The sequence below is a fragment of the Ambystoma mexicanum genome, chromosome 9 (assembly GCF_040938575.1).
Source record: "Ambystoma mexicanum isolate Mex_15411 chromosome 9, UKY_AmexF1_1, whole genome shotgun sequence".
Lineage (NCBI taxonomy): Eukaryota > Metazoa > Chordata > Amphibia > Caudata > Ambystomatidae > Ambystoma > Ambystoma mexicanum.
This window is the reverse complement of record NC_090931.1, coordinates 1,263,377,993-1,263,396,399: the sequence shown is the minus strand read 5'-3', so window position 1 is coordinate 1,263,396,399 and position 18,407 is coordinate 1,263,377,993. Positions and strand designations below refer to the sequence as shown.

The following is an 18,407-nucleotide window of genomic DNA, read 5'->3' as shown; positions in this document are numbered from 1 at the left end:
TATAATGAGCAACGCTTCGCCAAGCCACATGACTTTAATATAGATAGATATAATATATGTGCATCAGTGTCTCCTGAACAATCTGCTCACGTCCAATTAACTGTGCCAACTAAGCAAAACAAAAAGGGCCTATCAAATGCCTAGGCAGGCTCCATCCCTTGCTACCAATTGCAACTCCCGACCTGGGATGTAGGTTTTAGCACTCTAAGCCTACCTTCATTCTTCCTTCCCCAAGCCAGTTATAAAAACGATCCCACGGCAAGTCCCTTACATAAACCAGAATTTAACACATGTTCAAAGTTAAAAAATAAGCCTTTTAAGACCGAATTCCAGCCCAGTGCATTTTAATGTAGACGATCACAGTTGAACCAAGATTGATTGCATGATTTATCACTCATCTGGCAGACAAAAAGTGTCCTTTCAGATTAAACGGAAATTAGACAAATACTCTAGAGATTTTGGACACAATGTACTGTATGCCTGACCCCCGCGCCCCCCACCCACGCCCTGCACCCTCTGTTTTTTTTCTCTTTCGGTTTGTTTTTCCACTTCTCTTTCCCATACGGAGCAAATTATGTTCTATTGCTAGTGCATCTCAGACATGGTCACAGTTATTTGGGTATTGTGCACGTTTGAATTTCAATTAAAATAATAGCCCTGCAACCCCCAAATCAAATGCCACATTGCAACCGTCAAAAGGTGGCATTCTGTGTAAGCCACACAATATGGGAAATAGGTCATGGTCATACAAGAGAGAAGACTTTGAGGGGTGTGGCCAAACCGAGCACTGGATTGGTTGCATCTGCAGACGGCTCCATGGGCTGAGGGTGGTCCGGGGAATGTCTGGGGCCCGGGCCCCCAGATGTTGTACCGATCCATGAGCTGTGAAGCCACCCGACTACGTCGGCTGTGGGAGAGCCACAGAACAGTGGAGCATGGAAGCCTAAAGCCTTCCGAGGCCCGATTCAAGATGTCACTGTGCCACGCTGGTCCTTGGAGTGAAACCCGCTGTGAGGTCTGCCCCACCTGTAAGTGGTGGCTTGGGCAAACGGATCGCCTGCAAGAGTGGAGTGGGAGGTTAGCTGCTGCCCGCTGCGAACTCTGTCAAATTTGGAGGTTGCAGCGAGAGGCACTGTGGTGGGGCATGAGGAGCTCTCCTGCGGCCTGTGCGAGTGGCAGTCCTCCATGTCGGCTGGCTCCTAGGATGTTACGGGGGGAACACTGGATGGGAGAGCGATTCATTCGCTTATTCACACAAAGCATTCACCCACTCATTGCATGAGAGAATCAGAAGTAACGTTCCCATACTGTTTATATCCCCCTGCACCTGTTCCAAATAGGCACAGATAATTATTTTTTTCTCTCTGTGCTTTGAAAAGTACACCTCAATGTGCACAGCTATGATGCACACACTTAAAACTGTCCTTTGTGCACGGATCACCACTTTTTGGCGCAATTAAGTGAATGAGCATCCCATCAGTTGCACCAAACACGTGTATCCCTACTGATCACTTCTTTTCGCTGTACGTTCATTTCAGAGTGCGTAGTTCAAAAAGTCAAAGGGGAATTGGGAATGGGAACTGACACACGAGAAGCTCTAGAGCAGATACTGTGACTGGAATTGTTAGCCCCAGAGTACGTACAGTGCATGCCATCATTCAGGTACTGTTTCAAACGTCATTACTTCCGGGGCAGGTAATGTGTCTGGAATCGGTATCCCAGATCCAGTACTGAGTCTGTAATTATTTGCCCAAGGGCAGGTACTGTCAGATGTAGCTGATGAATAGGCACGAACTGTGTCGGAAGTCATTAGATCCAGAGCAGGTATTGTGTTCTGCACTCATTCGCTCCAGCCAGAGGATGGGATGGGCCATTAAAGAAGGTAGTGTCTGCTGATATTCATCAGGGTGTTGCTTCTGTGTCACCATAAGACCCAAAACAGACACTGTCCCTACAGTAAAGGTCATTAGACCCAGAGAAAGTAGGGGGATCTGCAGCCATTAACCGTGGGGAATCATTACTTTCAGAGTAGGCACTGGAACTGGAGACAGTACGCGTCTGCAGTCATTAGCTTGCGCGGGTATTTATAGTCACTTACACCAGAGCAGGGTCTGTGTAGTGGCTGCACAGCAGTTACTGCGTCTGCGAGCATTCCAGAGCCTGAACCGTACCGCAAATGAGCTTCGGAGCAGCTACTGTGTTTATGACACCAACAGGCTGCCCTGTAATTTCAGTGCCAGATTTTTATAAAGTCTCGGACTTACAATTTATAATTTCAAGATGTGTTAAATAGAAAACAACGAATTACAGCTTCAGTTGCAGCCTCTTAAACCTGCATTTCAAAGGGTGTCCTCTTACCAACATAACAACAAAGGGGAGAGAACGATCCAAGTTAATAGATGCTAAAAGAAATGCGTACACAAGTCACTACAAGCGGTGGCTCAAATGCACTCACCTGATGTTGCCTCCTGCCTGGAAACTGCTGAGTTTCGTAAAGGGGGGGCCTTATGCTGCTTTCATTATCAATTAAAACACATAGTTAAAGTCCCTGTGAGACCCGATAGCATAGTGTGTTTGTTTAAAAGTTTGCCGGCAGATTCTAAAATGCCTTTATGGCGTCATGACGATTGTCACGTATTTCTGAAATGCCGTTAAGTTGTCGTGACGTTTTCACTTGGGAGTCTGCGTGCTTAGGAAAAGAATCATGGTGTGTAATTCGGGATCTGAGCCCGGAAGTGAGCGGGACTTGTACTGAGGCGGACGAAAGAGGAAGCAGCATCGCATCACCCGCCGGGACGTGGGCTACTAGGGTGGACACTGAGGCGTAGGCACGTTGAAAGAGTTGACGGTGCTGTTACTGCACAGTGGATACCGAATTAACTCTTTGGAGGGGCTGAGGGGGGGGTGTAGTCGAGACAAGAACAGGGCGCGCAGAAGTGCGCGAATAATAACTGGTGTGTGATCTGACTGGAGAGGAAAATTCAGAGGAGCAAGAGAGAGGAACTTGAAGGGGGAAGCAGAGGTTGGGTCGGGTGTTCATTTCTTTCGGCGGAGGACACCCCCGGCTCTACTGATTCGTCTTCTGAATGGCAGTCGGTTCCTGCTAAAAAGATGAATAAGTGAAGGGATATGATCAGTTATTTATAACGCGCTTAATACCCAGAGGTTTCTAAACGCGGACTGGGGATCGAACCTGTGTTGCTCTGCGTCGCTTTGCTTCCTCCCAAGCAGGCACGAACTGTGCCGGAAGTCATTAGATACAGATCAGGTATTGTGTTTGCAATCATTCGCTCCAGCCAGAGGATGGGATGGGCCTTGGCTTTTACCATTCGCGTTAGAGAAGGTAGTGTCTGCTGATATTCATGAGGGTGTTGCTTCTGTGTCGCCATTAGACCTAGTGTGTCTAGGAGCCGGTCTCCTTTTGTAACCAGTGCTGTGGAGGGTCGGGATTTCAGGCTGGTGTGCCAGATTGAGATTGTGCTTTCAGTGGCGGTGTGGGCTTGTTCACCTCAGTCTATCCGTAAGGTGGGTGGGGGTAAGCTTTTGATCAACAGGAGATTGTGTTGTGCTTGCGCTAGGTGGTGGGGATTCCAGTGTTCTGAGTCGCCTGTTCATGTGGTAAGGGGGTAGTCTTTGGTGGTCGGATTGGTGATGAGAGGTTCTTGGAGGCCCTCTCCTTTGCAATTGTTTTCGGTGTCAGAGGTTTGGTCATGTGGCCGGCGTCTGTAGAGGTGAGCACTGTTCTAAGTGTGTCAAGATGTGTGTAAGTGATGCGGTGCCTGTTTGTAGCAACTGTGGTGGGGATCACTCTGTTATTTTTAAGGGGTGTCCTGTTTATGTACTTGAGGTTTAGGTGCAGTCTGAGAGAGTGTCTCACAATTTGTCTTATGCAGAGGCAGTTGCCAGTTGCTGGTGTGGATTGGGTTGGGAATGTTTGTCCAGCTGGGAGTAGGCTCTTGCCCCCTTCGGTTGTTCCTGTGGCTGGTGTTGTGCAGCCACTGGTGGTGGGTGATTTATTGGTGTTGGCGAAGGAGAAGTTTTTGTGTATGATATAGGTTATTAATTGTTCTTTTGAAACGCACAGCAAGACTGAGAAAATGATGATCATAGTTAACAGCGGCTGAAACGTTTTTTGGGCATTGTTGGTTTTACAAGGGAGTATTTGAATGAGGTGTTATGTAGGGGGATTGTGTGAGGTGCGGTTGCATTGTGCTGTGGGTCTTCTGATAGTGGAGGTTTGTTAGCTTTTGGGTGGTTGGTCTGTATCTGCATTTGTAGGAAGTTTGGCGAGCATCATCTGTTTAGATGGAAATTGTCGACTCCTGGTCTCTAGGAGCCACCCCAACAAGTAGAAGACTATGTGCCATGCTCAGGCAGGTTTTTATTTTTGTGTATTTATAAGGCGCTTATACATCTGTGTTTCGAAGCGTGATATATTTAGGTGCCGGTGGGTTTGTTTTTCCTATTTTGATTTTGGTTGCAGCAACACCAGATCTTTGTGTCTCTTCTTGGCTGGTAAGTCTTATATCCATCCCCCGGTTCCCTCTGCCCCAAAACAGAAGTGATTTATGGCAGTGATGCGCAACCGAGTCGGATTTATTTTCCACTTCCAAACGGCAGTGGTTTGTTGCTGTATTCACAGGCTTTCTCCAAAACTGTTCAGTGTATACTCCATCTTTCTTCACCCTTGTCTGCGGAACTCTGCTTTTATTGTTTGAACAGCAGTGAACTCACACAGTTGGAAATTAAGTCCCATGCGGGGGACGGAGTGCAGCAGCAGCCTGGCGCTCTGATTGAAGACCAGCGGGCGGGGTGCGGGAGTACTACAGCATGAAGTTCCCTTGGCATGATTTTTGTAACTTTACTGCCTTAACTAGGTGAGGAGTTCTGATTTGTGCCTAACTTTACCGCTTATTGCTGCCAGGCAGTGCATTGAGCTGGACTGACTGTAGTGTGTCTGTACCACAAGATGTCTTTCGTGATTTCCCACCCCCATTTGCTATGCTAGTATAATGCATAGTCTTGCCAGCAAGATAAAAACAATTATTTCGTCTTAAAACTATCCATGCAGAGGTCTTCAATCTATGGGGTGCGTGATCTAGGACTGCGAGGAAAGCAAAATAATCCTTACATTGTTTTTCCCTCACTTTAAGTGTGCATGGTGAGCCACTGGCCTTCCATGCACATGCTCAGTCAGTGCAACGTGATGGGGGCGTGGCCACGAATCAGGAAATAAATGCAGCCTGGAAATGCGATTTCCTGCAGTTGGATCGAGCGCCCAGGCTGCATTGTTGCTCCTAGGGACATTATTTGGGTGTCGCAGTTTTCAACCCCTGGGCACATTCTTGTGACACCAATTTAATTTTTTTAAGGGATACAAAACATTTTGGGGGGTGGATATGGAAGCTCCTGGTGTAGTGGAGTGACCCAGCCACAATAGGTCTGGGGGGGGGGGGGGTGCTTGTGTCCCCAGCCCAGTCCTCGCCCATCAGGGTGAATGCTGGGCTGGGGATGCGCACGCCAGGGGACCACTCCGGTGGTGATAGTGCGCGGTACAAATGTCCTTTAACATTAACAGTAGGGATTGGAGATGGCAGTGACATGTGGCATTCGCCACATGCCACGATCAGCTCCAACCCCATCTCCTTAGGCTTTCTTGCAGTTCACGTACAGGAACCAGGAGGCTCTCGCAGCTTGTTGGCTCCTATTTTTGAGCAGCACAGACGAGCCGAGGGTGGCCTGGAAGGACGGACCGAAGCTGCAAATTAAAGGGAAGAAGGGTTTATTTTGCTGCATGTGTGAAGTGCGTGCCATATGTATGTATGCGAATGGTCGGTGAATGAGATGTAATGTGTGTTCTGGGTGGGTGGGTGTGTGCCTCAGTGGTGAATGAATGTGAGAAGAGATGTATGGATGAAACGGGATGCATGTGTCTGTAAGACCCTGGGAGACTGGGGATCGCTAGAGCATTTCTGTGTCATTACCTGGCTAGAGTCGCCTTTTGGTGCGGTCCATCTAGCCATTGCTTACTGTGGCATGGCATTTATTACTCTGCATCTTTAAAAAAGCCAGCATGATAAGTAGTTACACCTCGCTAGACTGATGTTTTGGTGTAGCAGCCTTTATGATTGTTGTTTTTTGTTCTCCCTTGTTCTCCTCCCTTGCCTTGTCACGCTCACTTGTGCATGAGCGTGATACAAATAAAATATATCGTATATTTTTTACTGTAGTATGACTGACTTTTAATTAACTGAGCATCTGTGATGAATCAAGCACATGTGTTCTTATGGCTCCAGACTGGCTTACATTGGAACCAGTTTGGACAGGTTTTCATATTTTGACATGTCACTTTTAATGGCCAAACCAACAGGAGTATGTTCTTATATAGGAGAACTGGTGTGTATTGGCAGAGCCAGTTTTGTGCCCAGTGCCAGTGATACTATAAAAGAACATCTTAAAGCGAATAAGAGTATGGTCTTACATGGGGAATACTAGCATATGTTGGTGGAGCCAGCATGGAAATGTATGGGCACTGTCACCATAAGTGTTTTTTATACTGGCATATATTACAGGGACCAGCATGATAATGCATTGGGAAATGCCCTGTGCACTTGCATCAATTGTACTTTTTCATGATTTACCTTACACTCTGCAAAACTGATTGTTAGCCTTTTACCCACATTTTCTCTTTTCACAGAAAGTGTGCTGTTTAATGTGCATTTTAACCCATTATTCAAAGCATCCCCCCACCCCCCAAAAAACTCCAAACCCCTTTTTGTTCAGGTACCGTTGGAAAGCTCCGTCGCAATCGCATACTTGTGGCAAATATTTACTCTCTCCAAAAAAACAACTCACCAGCAACCACTGTTGGCTGGTATGTTTGTGGACCAAGCACCGCCCCCTTCTTTCTACACTACATGAAACATTAAAGCTTTGATTAGGAAACATTTACTTCTTTCACTTGCCTGCAGCAGCATTATTGACATCCCACACCCGGGGTGTGGTGTGCCCTGTTCTTCAAGGAGCTTCGGGGGAGGCGGTGCCCACAGCATGGTCCCAAGGGGGCCCCCAAATTTTGTGCTACGTCATTGTCTGACAAAGGGGGTAGTATGTAGTGTGCACCTTAAGTCTCCGGTGCAAACCGGGTGAGAAGCAACTTGTGGGTGTTTTCAGTTTAAAACAACTGTGTGGTGCCAAGGATTTATGTGTGCAGCAATGATATGCAGTTTATGTTCAACACTTTGGGGGAAATCGCTGCATGATTTAATAAATACAAATGTACATTTCAGGGACTCAGATTACTGCATATTCCCCATTCCCTATATAGGTTGATGAGGTTCCCAGAGGGTTTTTATTGCCCCTTCAAAGTTTTTTTTTTTCAACACCTTTGCACCTCAACAGTTTGCCTGTAAACTTTAGAACTTATTTATTGAATGCTTGCCAGGGCTAGTTTTGATCACTGTCGTTAGTTAGAAAATATCTTTTTTGATCATTGTTTATGATCTGGGGTGAATGCTTTTTTTGATTTTGTTTTTTATGTCTCTAGTGAAGGGACCAGTTCATTCTCGTTCGATATTGTGGAGCTTGGAGCTATTTTCTTGCCTTTCCGGATTTTTCAGCAGCATTGTGTAGCGGAGGGCTGGCGCAGTAACAGGAGTTTTCTTACTTGGGGTGAAGGAGTGCTGATAAATTGTTTTGCTATTTAAAAGTTTGAGGTCGCTTCATTGCCTTAAGGCAGACCTTTTTATACCCCCACAAGCCACAAATGCTTATATTTTCTATTATAAACAGTCACCATAATCCTGTTTTAAATAGCTTCACCCCCCTCTGCATCCTTTGGGCCCCCCAGTTTGAAGGCCACTGCCTTAAGGCACCCTAGCTGTTCAGCATACAGAGAACCCTTTTTGTGGGTGGGCCGATTCCTTCCCTTCCCCTTTCTAGTTCCACACAATGTCTGTTCTGCTGATCCATCTGATTGCTTTCAAACTATCGCCAAGTAGAGGATACTGGCTGCACCTCTTTGACTTTAACTCTGTTGCTGCTCCAAGCCCCCCACAATGTTCCACATGAATAGGTCCATGCCTTCCTCAGATAGGTGCACCCAACCCTCTAAGTAATAGGCTATCTACGTGTATCGGGCTGTGGTGCATGTGTGAGAAACCATGCCTCTTCAAAATGTACCCATGGCTTGGTTTACTTTTTTGCATGGTTTTCCACTGCTCACAAGTCCTGCACTATTTCAGCTGTAGTGCGTAGATTATGGCACAGTCGCTATGCTTATGGTGGGGGCGGGGGTGCTTTTGACCCTTCTGGAAGATAGTGCCTGGCTCATATTAGCAAAGGCCTGCCTGCTAAGGTGTAATGTTTACTTTTTAGTTCCCCCAGTAAAGATCACTTTGTTCGTGGGGTCAGACCCTGCATACCCTCCCCTTTCCGGTCCCTATAATTTCCTGTACATGTTGCTGTCCGGTTGATATTTACATTTAAGAAACTGAAACAGGTGCTTGTCTTTTAACCCTTTAACTGCCATGGGGTTTCAGCCCCAGTGCCAAGGCCTTTTTTGGTGATTTCGGTATGTCGCCATTCAATGCCTTGTAACTTTTTTGTTACATGAGATATCTTGGCCAAATTTAGTCCCTATTTTCCCCCACATGCAGGCGGTCGTAATGCCACCCAGGAATCCTAGGTTGCTGTAGGGGGTTGAGGGGAAAATAACCAAAAAGGGGAAAACATTTTGGGTTTTTTCAAAAAATGCTAGGAACAAACGGTTTGCTGTGCTGGATTCTCCCAATTTCCTGGCTTTCAGGAACAGGTTGAGTGGAAGCAAAAATAAATTATTTTAATGTGGTTATCAACCGTTTTGTGAGAGGTAGGCGATTTTGGCAATTTCTGCCAATTGGACATGCTTGGACAGAATGGAAGAAAAGGGGTAGGAAAGCTGAATTGGAGGACAGAAAGGCATACATTTCTGAACAGTAGCCAAAATTCCAAGTTTAGAAGGGGTGATTTGCGCAGGTCAGACAACAACTAGGTAGGAGAAAATTACATAGTTTGGGGGGAAAAGCAGGAACATTAAAAAAGGTATGTGGTGGGCATGGTTGGCCTGGTACGGCTTGGCTTCTAGGAATTTTTAGAAAAACAATGCCCTACTACATTCCCCTGACTCTTGCAGTTAGGAAATCACACATTTTTTGTAATGATTCACAAAACAAGCAAAACCACAAGCCAAAAACGGGGCCATGGTACGCAGGAGTTTTATGCTTATGGCCTGAAAAGGCGTACTTAGCATTTCTAAATCAGGAAAACCAATGTGGTGAGGAAGGGCCAGCATACATTTTTTGAAAGACCACAGGCAGACCTTTTCGAGGGTAGGCGACTTGTGCAGGTTACAAAGGTGTATGGCGCCTAAAGCAGCGAGTAAATGTAGGTCACATTTGGGAAATCAAAGGGTTGTGTGACAAAGGGCAGCAGTAAATGGGTCGAAATGTTAACGAAAACCATGCAAACACAACAAATATCATACGTTCCCACAGATGTCCTGACGAAAACGGTACCTCATGTGTGGGTGCACCTACCTGGGGGCAAAGGGGAAAGCCTAAAACACGGCTAACCCCAAGTCTTTCCGGACAGCAGAATTTGATGAATTCCGCTGAAGTGCACACCATACTGATATGGGCCTAGCGTGTGTAAACCACCAAGGAAAACTGGGAACCTCAGGCATTTCTGAAAAGAGGATATCCGTGGGAATCCACAGAGATGTGACTTAAGCAAATTGTCCCAGAATGTATGTACCACCCACACCACCAACAATCCAGCCCCATTCTCACCCACCCCATCTGACAGTGGGTCCTAACCATAGAATAATTAAAAAAAAAAACAGTACTCGCATAACGTTGCAGCTGCTCGCATAGAAAAAGCTGTAAACAAAACAAAAAACATTTGTTACCTACGCTCACTCCAGCAAAAACAAATCTATACTTATACTTTCTAATCATGCCCCCCGTGTAAGCCATCCCTGGTGGTCTACTGAACCTCACCCCTCCTCCCCCCACCCCCAGTGAAAATACATTTGCCCCTTCCTAGGGGCAGAAATCCTCCCCCAGGGAGGGCTGCTTGAGATGCCCCCCACATTCCATTTGGGGTGTGGGGAGAGGCCCACCCCCAAAACATCGGACAGGCCCCCCCCAATGGATGGGGCAGAAGTGTTTGGGCACCCTGGTCGCAGATTGGCACACCAATGTGCCCATCTGCGCCAAGGAAAGTTTGGTAAAACATTGAAAATGGCTGGCTGCACTTTAGGGGGGGCGGAGGGGCACCCTAAACCCGTGGGGAATTTTGAAATGTAAAGGGGGTGAACCTCTCCATCCCTATTCCAAATGGAGGGGCGGGCCATCTCATGTAGCGATCCCGGGGGGGGGCCTGACATGCACTCCTCCCTGGGGTCAGGTGTTCCTTCCTAGGAGCAAAAATCTGCCCCTAGGGAGGGCTGCATGACATGGACCCCACTCCATTTTGGGTGGAGGGGGAGAGGGCCACCACCCCTTCCCATTACAAAATTCCCTGGTGCTTTGGGGTGCCCGATAGTCCCCCCTAAAATGCTGTCTACCATTTTCACTTTTTTCCTTTGTTTACCCAACTCCCCTTGGGGCAGATGGGCGCAATAGTGTGTCATTCTGCCCCCAGGGTGCCCAAAACCTACTGCCCCACCCATTGGGGCCCTGTCTGACATTTTGTGGTGCCCCCCCACCCCAAATGGGTGGGGGGCACCTCATGCAGGCCTCCCTGGGCCTCCTACGTACGGCTGTGTGAGGTACACCCCCCTCCATTTGGGGTGGGGGGGAGAAGGCAACCAAAAAACGTGGGACAGGCCCCCCCAGTGGGTGGGTCAGTAAGATTTGGGCAGACTGGCACACCAATGTGCCCAACTGCGCCAAGGCACGTTTAGTAAAAAAAAAAATGAAAATGGCAGGCTGCACTTTGGGGGGCTGAGAGGCACCCCAAACCACTGGGGAATTCTGTAATGTAAAGGGGGTGGCCCACTGCCCCCATACCAAATGCAGGGGGGGGCATCACATTCAGCCCTCCTTGGGGGCGGATAAGAGGGGGGGAAATCTCATGCAGCCTTCCCTGTGGTTAGATGCCCCTTCCAGCGAGCAGATAACTGCCCCCAAGGAGGGATGCATGACATGACCCCAAGTCCATTTTGTGTGGGGGGGGCAACCCCTGTCCATACAAAAAATTCCCTGGTGGTCTAGTGGGGGGGGGGGGGGGGCGGTTTCTTTCTTTTTTTTTATTTTTTGCGCCCTTTCCCTAGAGGGGCCCTAAACTGCAGGCCCCATCCTTGGGGGTTGGGGCGAGGGGGGCGGGGGGACTGCCCACACTTTCCTGGTGACCCCCTCCCCCCAATTGGATGGGGGGGCACCTCATGTACTGCTCCCTGGGGTCAGAAATCTGGCCCCAGGGAGGGCTCCATGGGGTGCCCCCCTTTCCACTTGTGGTGGGAGGGAGACGGCCACCACCCTTTCATGTCCTAAAAAAAAATGTGGTGGCTAGTGGTCCCCAACCCCCTCCCGATTTCTTTAGAATATTTTATTTTTATATTTCAAATATCCCGAGGGGTTTCAATCCCTGTGGCCCCATGATTTGCCTAGTAAGCAGCCGCCCTCCCCCACATTGCAAACATATCTCTGGTGGTCCAGTGGGATTGCTGGCCACGTATTGAGTGCTCTGTGCCCAATCCACAGCCAGCAATGCTTAAGCAAATGGTGTTGTTGGAAAGGGAAGAATCGCCCCAAACCCCTACCCCATTTAGTTCAAAAAGTGTTTTTTTTCTCTTCAAAATAACCCCACCCCTGGGGGCAGATGCCTCCATACATGTGCCCCCATGCTTTGAGGCCTCGGGGGTGGGCACGGGGTGCTTACCTAGTAAGCAGCCCTCCCTCCTCCGCATTGAAAACGAATCCCTGGTGGTCTAGTGGCATTGCTGGCCACGGATCGAGCGCTCTGCGCCCGATCTGTGATGGTGTCGTTGGAAAGGGGCGAATCTCCCATTTCCAAGAACACTTCCCTTGATCTCTGGCTTGAAATACAGCTGGAGATCGAGGCAGAGCAAGATGTAGACTCACCTTGTGTTTTCACCGCGGCAGCCGAAAATGGCTGCCACGGTGAAAATGCTTTCACTTTCATGTCGGTGTGCATTACGCACGCTGATGTGAAATTGAAGGTAATCCAACCCCCTGGCAGTTGGGGGGGGGGGGGATCTCACCCTCACATAGCCCGTGGGTTGGTTTACAGTTTTGTGTGATCCTTGATTTGCAGGATCACACAAAACGAAGTGCCAAAAAGGACGAAGTATCTCGTCCTTGGCAACAGGGAGGTAATCCCAAGGACGGGATACCTTGTCCATGGCACTTAATGGGTTAAAGGACACACACAAAATGACTGCATCATTTTAGGCACAAGAGCTCTGTAGTTAAGAGCTTATTCCCTCTCCAGAACAACCACCTCTAATTTTATTAGCGAGCAGATGCAACTCGTTGAAGCCACACTGGGTGAAATCTTGGAAGTTAACCAAAGCTTCACTCACAAATAGACACACACCAGGCAGGACCATCCATAGCAAGCCCACTATAAATTAATGGTTTGGGGTTGTAGGAGTAGCCGAGTAGCTGGGAGGCTCTGAATAGCGGGGTGGGTTCTGAATAGCTGGGGGCTGAGAGTTACAGGGGTTTATTAGCTTAGTATGCACATGTAGTGTTAGTTGGTTTATAATAGAAACGGTGGCAAATGCAGCCACGCGTGCACCAGATCGGAAGTGCACAGGGTCCAGGAACAAAAAGGCACATTTTTAAAATGATTCACTTCTTCACTTCCGGATGATATTTCATTTGACTGGCTTGCACTAAACAAAAATACGAATAAAAATTAACATGCTAACCCTTTCCCAGTAATATGTCATTAATAACAATTAGTGCAAATTGGTCTATATGAGAATAACCTGAAAATGATTTTTGAAAATGCCTTTTTCAAATGAGGTTAAATGTGAAGTTGGAGCTTGTGACAGGCTGCGAATATCGAATGTGTCCTGCTGAAAATCACCATTGTTAAATCAGGAAGCCAAAGGAAGAGATGTAACTTTGTCGGACAGTTATTTTCAATTGGGGAAAAACACTGAGCAGGTCGGATTGTGTGGGCATGATCTAGATGGGAGGTTGTTCCTTTTGAGTGGCAGCAAGAGGTTATAAAAGGGACTGTGGGTGTAACAGGCAGTCATTCAGAAACATCCTGAGAGAGACATGCTGGCATCCTTGAATGCTCAGACGGGCTGAGGCAGACTGGGATCCTATCCAGAGGGACAGTGATTTGCAGCCAGCTGGAAGGATGACAGACTCCTGAGCTGAGGGCTGTTCACTGGGTTTGTCTGTGTGACCCTGGATTCCCTGCCAAATAGGACCAGTATCTCTGTCAGATCTAGGTAATACACAGTTATATTTTGAGGAGAGAGCAGAGTGCTTGGCAAGTAGTCAGAGAGGCAGATCTTTTCATGTGTAATGTTTATCAATGTTTGAAACATAAGCATTTTCTAATGTTCATGAATTAATTCTCACTGTTATTTCTCTTTCTCAAATCGCGGTTTCTGACAATTTTCTCGTGCCCAAGGTCGAATGGTAAGATTGTACACAGCTGGGTCTATTAATGTGTGTGCACACACTCCAATGAAAAGCCTTTTGCATTCTTATGTACAAGTAATTTGTATTGCATAATATAATTGTCTGAAGAGCTTTGAATTTTAACTTTACCTAAAATTAGAGACTTGGAAACAAGCGGGTTGTGTTTTTTTTAGTTATTGCATGACTACATCTTATTAGCACATAGACTAAGATTCATTCAGGGCTAGGCTTATTTGACCATAGGTGGTAATTAATTTTACCACATGTGGTAAAATCTGAAGTAGGTTTTTTTCCTAGTAAGTGCGTCTTAGGAGTGCCTGACATGTGTGTACAATTGTTTGCTTATAATGTGACATATATTTTATACTTTGTCTGTTAGCACATACATTGGCATTGTACATAAGATACTGAGAGGGGAAAATATCATTAGATACTGAGTGTACCAAGTCCAGTACCCGGTCCAGAGAGTAACCAGGGTAGAAAAAGGACATTTGTTAGACTATATTCTGAGGAGATTCTTACCACTATAAAGATAGGGAAGCAACCACGAAGGATCACAAGAGATGCTATACCACAATAAAATACCACCATAATAAAATACCACAGAATTAGGTGTAACACCTCCAGAAAATATATCTAACAGGGTACAGACAAGTTTCACAAATACTTGTAGCATACTAAATGTACTTTTTTCTTCTTCTTTTAGGCAATCATTCAAATCATGGCCCTCTTTAATGTGCTTTTCTTTGATTCCAACAATTTTGTGTATTTGAAAGGAAGGTGAATTTGAGCCTTTGGCAATTCCTGGTAAAGTTAATTGTAAATGACTGATAGAGGGTCTTGATGAAAGTAGAAGAGAAATGCGTGAAGAAAAGGATTTCAAAGCAGTAGTGTTTTTCCATTCAGCAGGTAAGCAATATATTTTTTCTGTTGTTTATTTATTTGATGTTTGGGGTAGGAGGGTACATCCGACGTCCCTACGCGGAGGCATTCCCTTTATTCACACATACAAATGAGTGCTGCACAATGCCCACCACTCTTTTACTGCACCTTTCCTCGAGAATAACTCTCTAAAGTATAGCTGCTCTACACGATTTCTCTCATGTTATTGGGCATTTGTAGAGCGCCTTTTAATATTGGTATGATCACAAAGCACTATGCATTGAACGTCCTCTGGGACCGTAGTCCAGGTCAGAGTATGTGTGCAGCTAGACTGAGTTGTGGGTAGCTGCATGGGAGGTAGGGGAAGCGCCAAAGGAGCACAAGAATAAACAAAAATGAAACCAAGGGGATGGATAGGATTGCGCTTAAGGGGACTCACCCCAGTGTACCTCTTAAGCAAAAAAGTCGGTGTATTGATAGTCACATTTTGAAGTTTTAACTTGCCTTTTTCATACACGCAGCCAAGAATCAGTGTATTAGGACACAGAAAACATTTTACGAAATAATTCAAACCTATTGTAATGCAGAGGCTTTAAAATTCATAATTCAGGCTTTAAAAGAAAGGCAGAGGAGGAAAACCATCTACTGGTGGAATATGGGAACTGCTGGAAAACTTGAGTGCTGCGTATACTACAAGAAGATGCAGTGAGAAAAACAAAAGAAAACAAAGAGAATTATATTGTAAAAGCTTATTGGTGGAAACCGACTATTCCCAAACTTAATAATGGTTGTTCACAGTTATTGTCACAAAAGCCAGAAAACCTGTCATTTGGCATGGATGTCTAGTGTTCATCATTCCTCCTAAATTCCTGCCTCAGAACCCGCCTATGTTACTACACCTGGACAATTGAAAGACACCGTAGTAGATCGGCAGATGTCTCCGTGTAATGTTGCAGTTCCCAAAGATGTAGCTGGGCAGCAACTACAAAATATTGGACTATCGTGTAACAGTCAATTGTCTGCTAAAAACATTTTGTCGGAGAGATATAATTTGACAAGCACAACTCTATCACCCCGTCTTCTCAACAGTGCGTCCTTGTTACAGTATGACAATCATGCCTTTTCAGACAGTGACGTGACATCTACACGTTCCCACACAACTGCTCAATCATGCAGATTAAGGTCTTCAAAAACAATGGAATTGGAACATCCCCACAACTGAGTTTGGTTGCTACGTCAGGCCCTGCTACTAACTGACAACGTAATTGTAGCTCACATGCTGCTCTGTGAAACGGAAGATACAAGTGCTCTTGTGTGTAGAACTATATATACTAAATATAGTTGATCTGGTGAATTTGAAGGTTGGTGCCAACTTGTAAATGGTACATGTGTTTGTGCTATTGGGTATTGTCTATGATTTCTGATGGGGTCGACAGTGTTTTCTTGGGTGTGGTGAATGGTCAAACTAATTGTTAGCTGCTCATGGTGATAGTGGATGAAGTGACTGTCAGCAGTCTGTCATGCAGGTAGACCTTTAACAGATTATGTTTAGGTCACTGAAAATGTGTTTTTAAGTGCAGTGATTTGGAATTGTGGGAGTTTAATGGGTGTGATGCCATGTTAGCTAGAGGTGAGAACTGAAATGAGGGATTTTACAGGTTGGTTTGTGACATTATGGGGTGGATTTGTAGTTTTGTATACTAAATCGGCAAACTTAGTTAATGACATTTGAGTGCTCTAGCATAGACGGCAAAGATGGAATGACAACTGCAAATTCCCTTGAGGTTTTCCAGTACACTATCTATAAGTCTGACTAGACTGACTCTATAGTAATCCAACCCGCCTTTCACACATGGGATACATCCTGGGTGTAATAAAAACTCTTTTCCTAAATCCTTTGGAAGCATCACGAAATAACGCCTCCTGAAGTTATCTGCAATAATCTTTCACAATTCCAAACCCATCCTAAAGTTGTCATGGAGTCATCCTGGTGTAATCCCCCACCCATGCTGAAGTTGTCATGGGTCATCCTGGAGTAATCCCCCACCCATCCTGAAGATGTCATGGGGTCATCCTGCAGTAATCCCCCACCCATCCTGAAGTTGTCATAGGGGGTCATCCCGGAGTAATCACCACCCATCCTGAAGTTGTCATGAAGTCATCCTGGAGTAATACCAGATAATCGCTGGAAGTAATAAGAACTAATTTCTGTGATAACTGTTATCTCATTTAAATCTTTTGGCCTGTAAGCAGACTTCAGGATGGTTTCAGATGATCTCCTGAACTAGCCATGGATGACTCTAGGATGCAGTCACTGGATGACTCCAGAATGATTCCAGGAAGATATTCCTTTTTGACTTGTGTACTGAAGGAGTTAACCAATTCACAAAATGTGCTGGAAAAACAAAGCCGTCCTGGCTAAGTCAAATGGCATTTTCTGTAACTGGAGAAGACCATAGGAGGTGAGAAAAACCTTAAGGTTCATAGTCTGCCTGTGCAAATGTACCTTGTACATTTACTTTCTTCATCGTAGATGACAAGCACTTGGCATCCCTCCACAAAAACTTCACAAATATGCAGTGGGTCATCTATAGTACCTCTTTTAGTACTTGAAACCAACTCAGGCTATTCTACAGGTTTGTGGCTCCTCTTCATAAATAATTAAGCAACATACCCAGTTGTTCCTATGTGTAACTGGAACCGCATGCAATTTGGGCAAACAATGTAAAAATGTACTGTCCGCAGTTATATTTAGGTGGTTGAATCCGTCTCCCGAGAGCCTCACAATTCCACTGGCATACATCTCATACATGCATCGCACATCATGTGAGTAATTACGTTCACCTAAAATGGTCTGGATTCCTCCTGTGTATATACACGCACATCTATTGTAAATGTAAGGAACGCAAACTGGGCCCTCTAGGAGTGTTCCCACACACCCCAATCCCACTAAATACTCACTGTACAAGAGTGGGCGCGTGGCTCGTATGACGAGCTACCTGTGTTGTGTGTGGAGGAAGGGGTGTTGATGTGACTCTGAGATCGAGTTATCAACAGATGTGTTTCTGAAAAGACACCAGTGGGACCCCAACTTTGCATACGTACTGTTAGGGAGAATTTTCATTTCTGTGCTAATTCCCTTAACCTTAGAGACCCCCAGCTCCTTTGCTGGACTTGGGGCTTGTGATTTATTTCCTCCTGAGTGAGTGGGACCTTTTGCTCACTCCCTCATGTATTTTTCCTGACTGGGACATTTGTGTTTTACTGTTTTATGCAGTCTGACAAACTCCATAGGCATCTGTTTTTTCTATAGTGACACACAGCACCTTAGGTGCAGTGCCACTAAGAAGTGTTTTTTTAATGTATAATTACATTTTCTTGGGTGAACTACATTTCCCAAGAATAGTAAGATGATCCCTGTCTTACTTACCTTTCTCTTTGTGGGACCAGCACACACCACCCTATGTGGAGTGCTGGAGGCTTACTTAGTAATTCCCTCTCCCACTTCTCATGTAAAAGATGTTGTTACCCTAACTTACTTTAAATGGCTGGTGGCAATGGTTTACTTTTACTACCAGTGTACAATTCTACCCCAGGCTGACCCCTCAGCTACAGTACAGCACCCATGGGTGACCATTTTTCCCAAAATTGCCCCGGTCTTCTTCTTTCGCCATTTTCTGTTTGTTAGTTCTTTCTGGGCTTTTACTCTGTTAGTTGAAACCGGTTTGAGCCCTTTGGGTGTTTTGCCTTTGGCGGGCTTCAGCCCTGAAGCCTGCCCAGGCACCAGTGTGTCTGGAAAGGAAGGAAGTGAGGAAGGGTGCCGAAATATCCCTGTCCTTTGGCTCTAGGTGTACC

The 18,407-nt window shown here is 46.0% G+C and overlaps 1 protein-coding gene across 4 annotated transcripts in view; it reads right to left on the bottom strand.

Moving 5' to 3' along the window:
* INSIG2 (insulin induced gene 2) overlaps window positions 1–2,584 on the bottom strand; it is a 141,312-nt gene extending 138,728 nt beyond the window's left edge. For all 4 annotated transcript variants that reach the window (XM_069616594.1, XM_069616596.1, XM_069616597.1 and 1 more), the window contains exon 1: window positions 2,456–2,584. The gene's annotated coding sequence lies outside the window, so the exon portion shown is untranslated. The remainder of the gene's footprint in view (window positions 1–2,455) is intronic.
* Window positions 2,585–18,407: the final 15,823 nt, after the last annotated feature.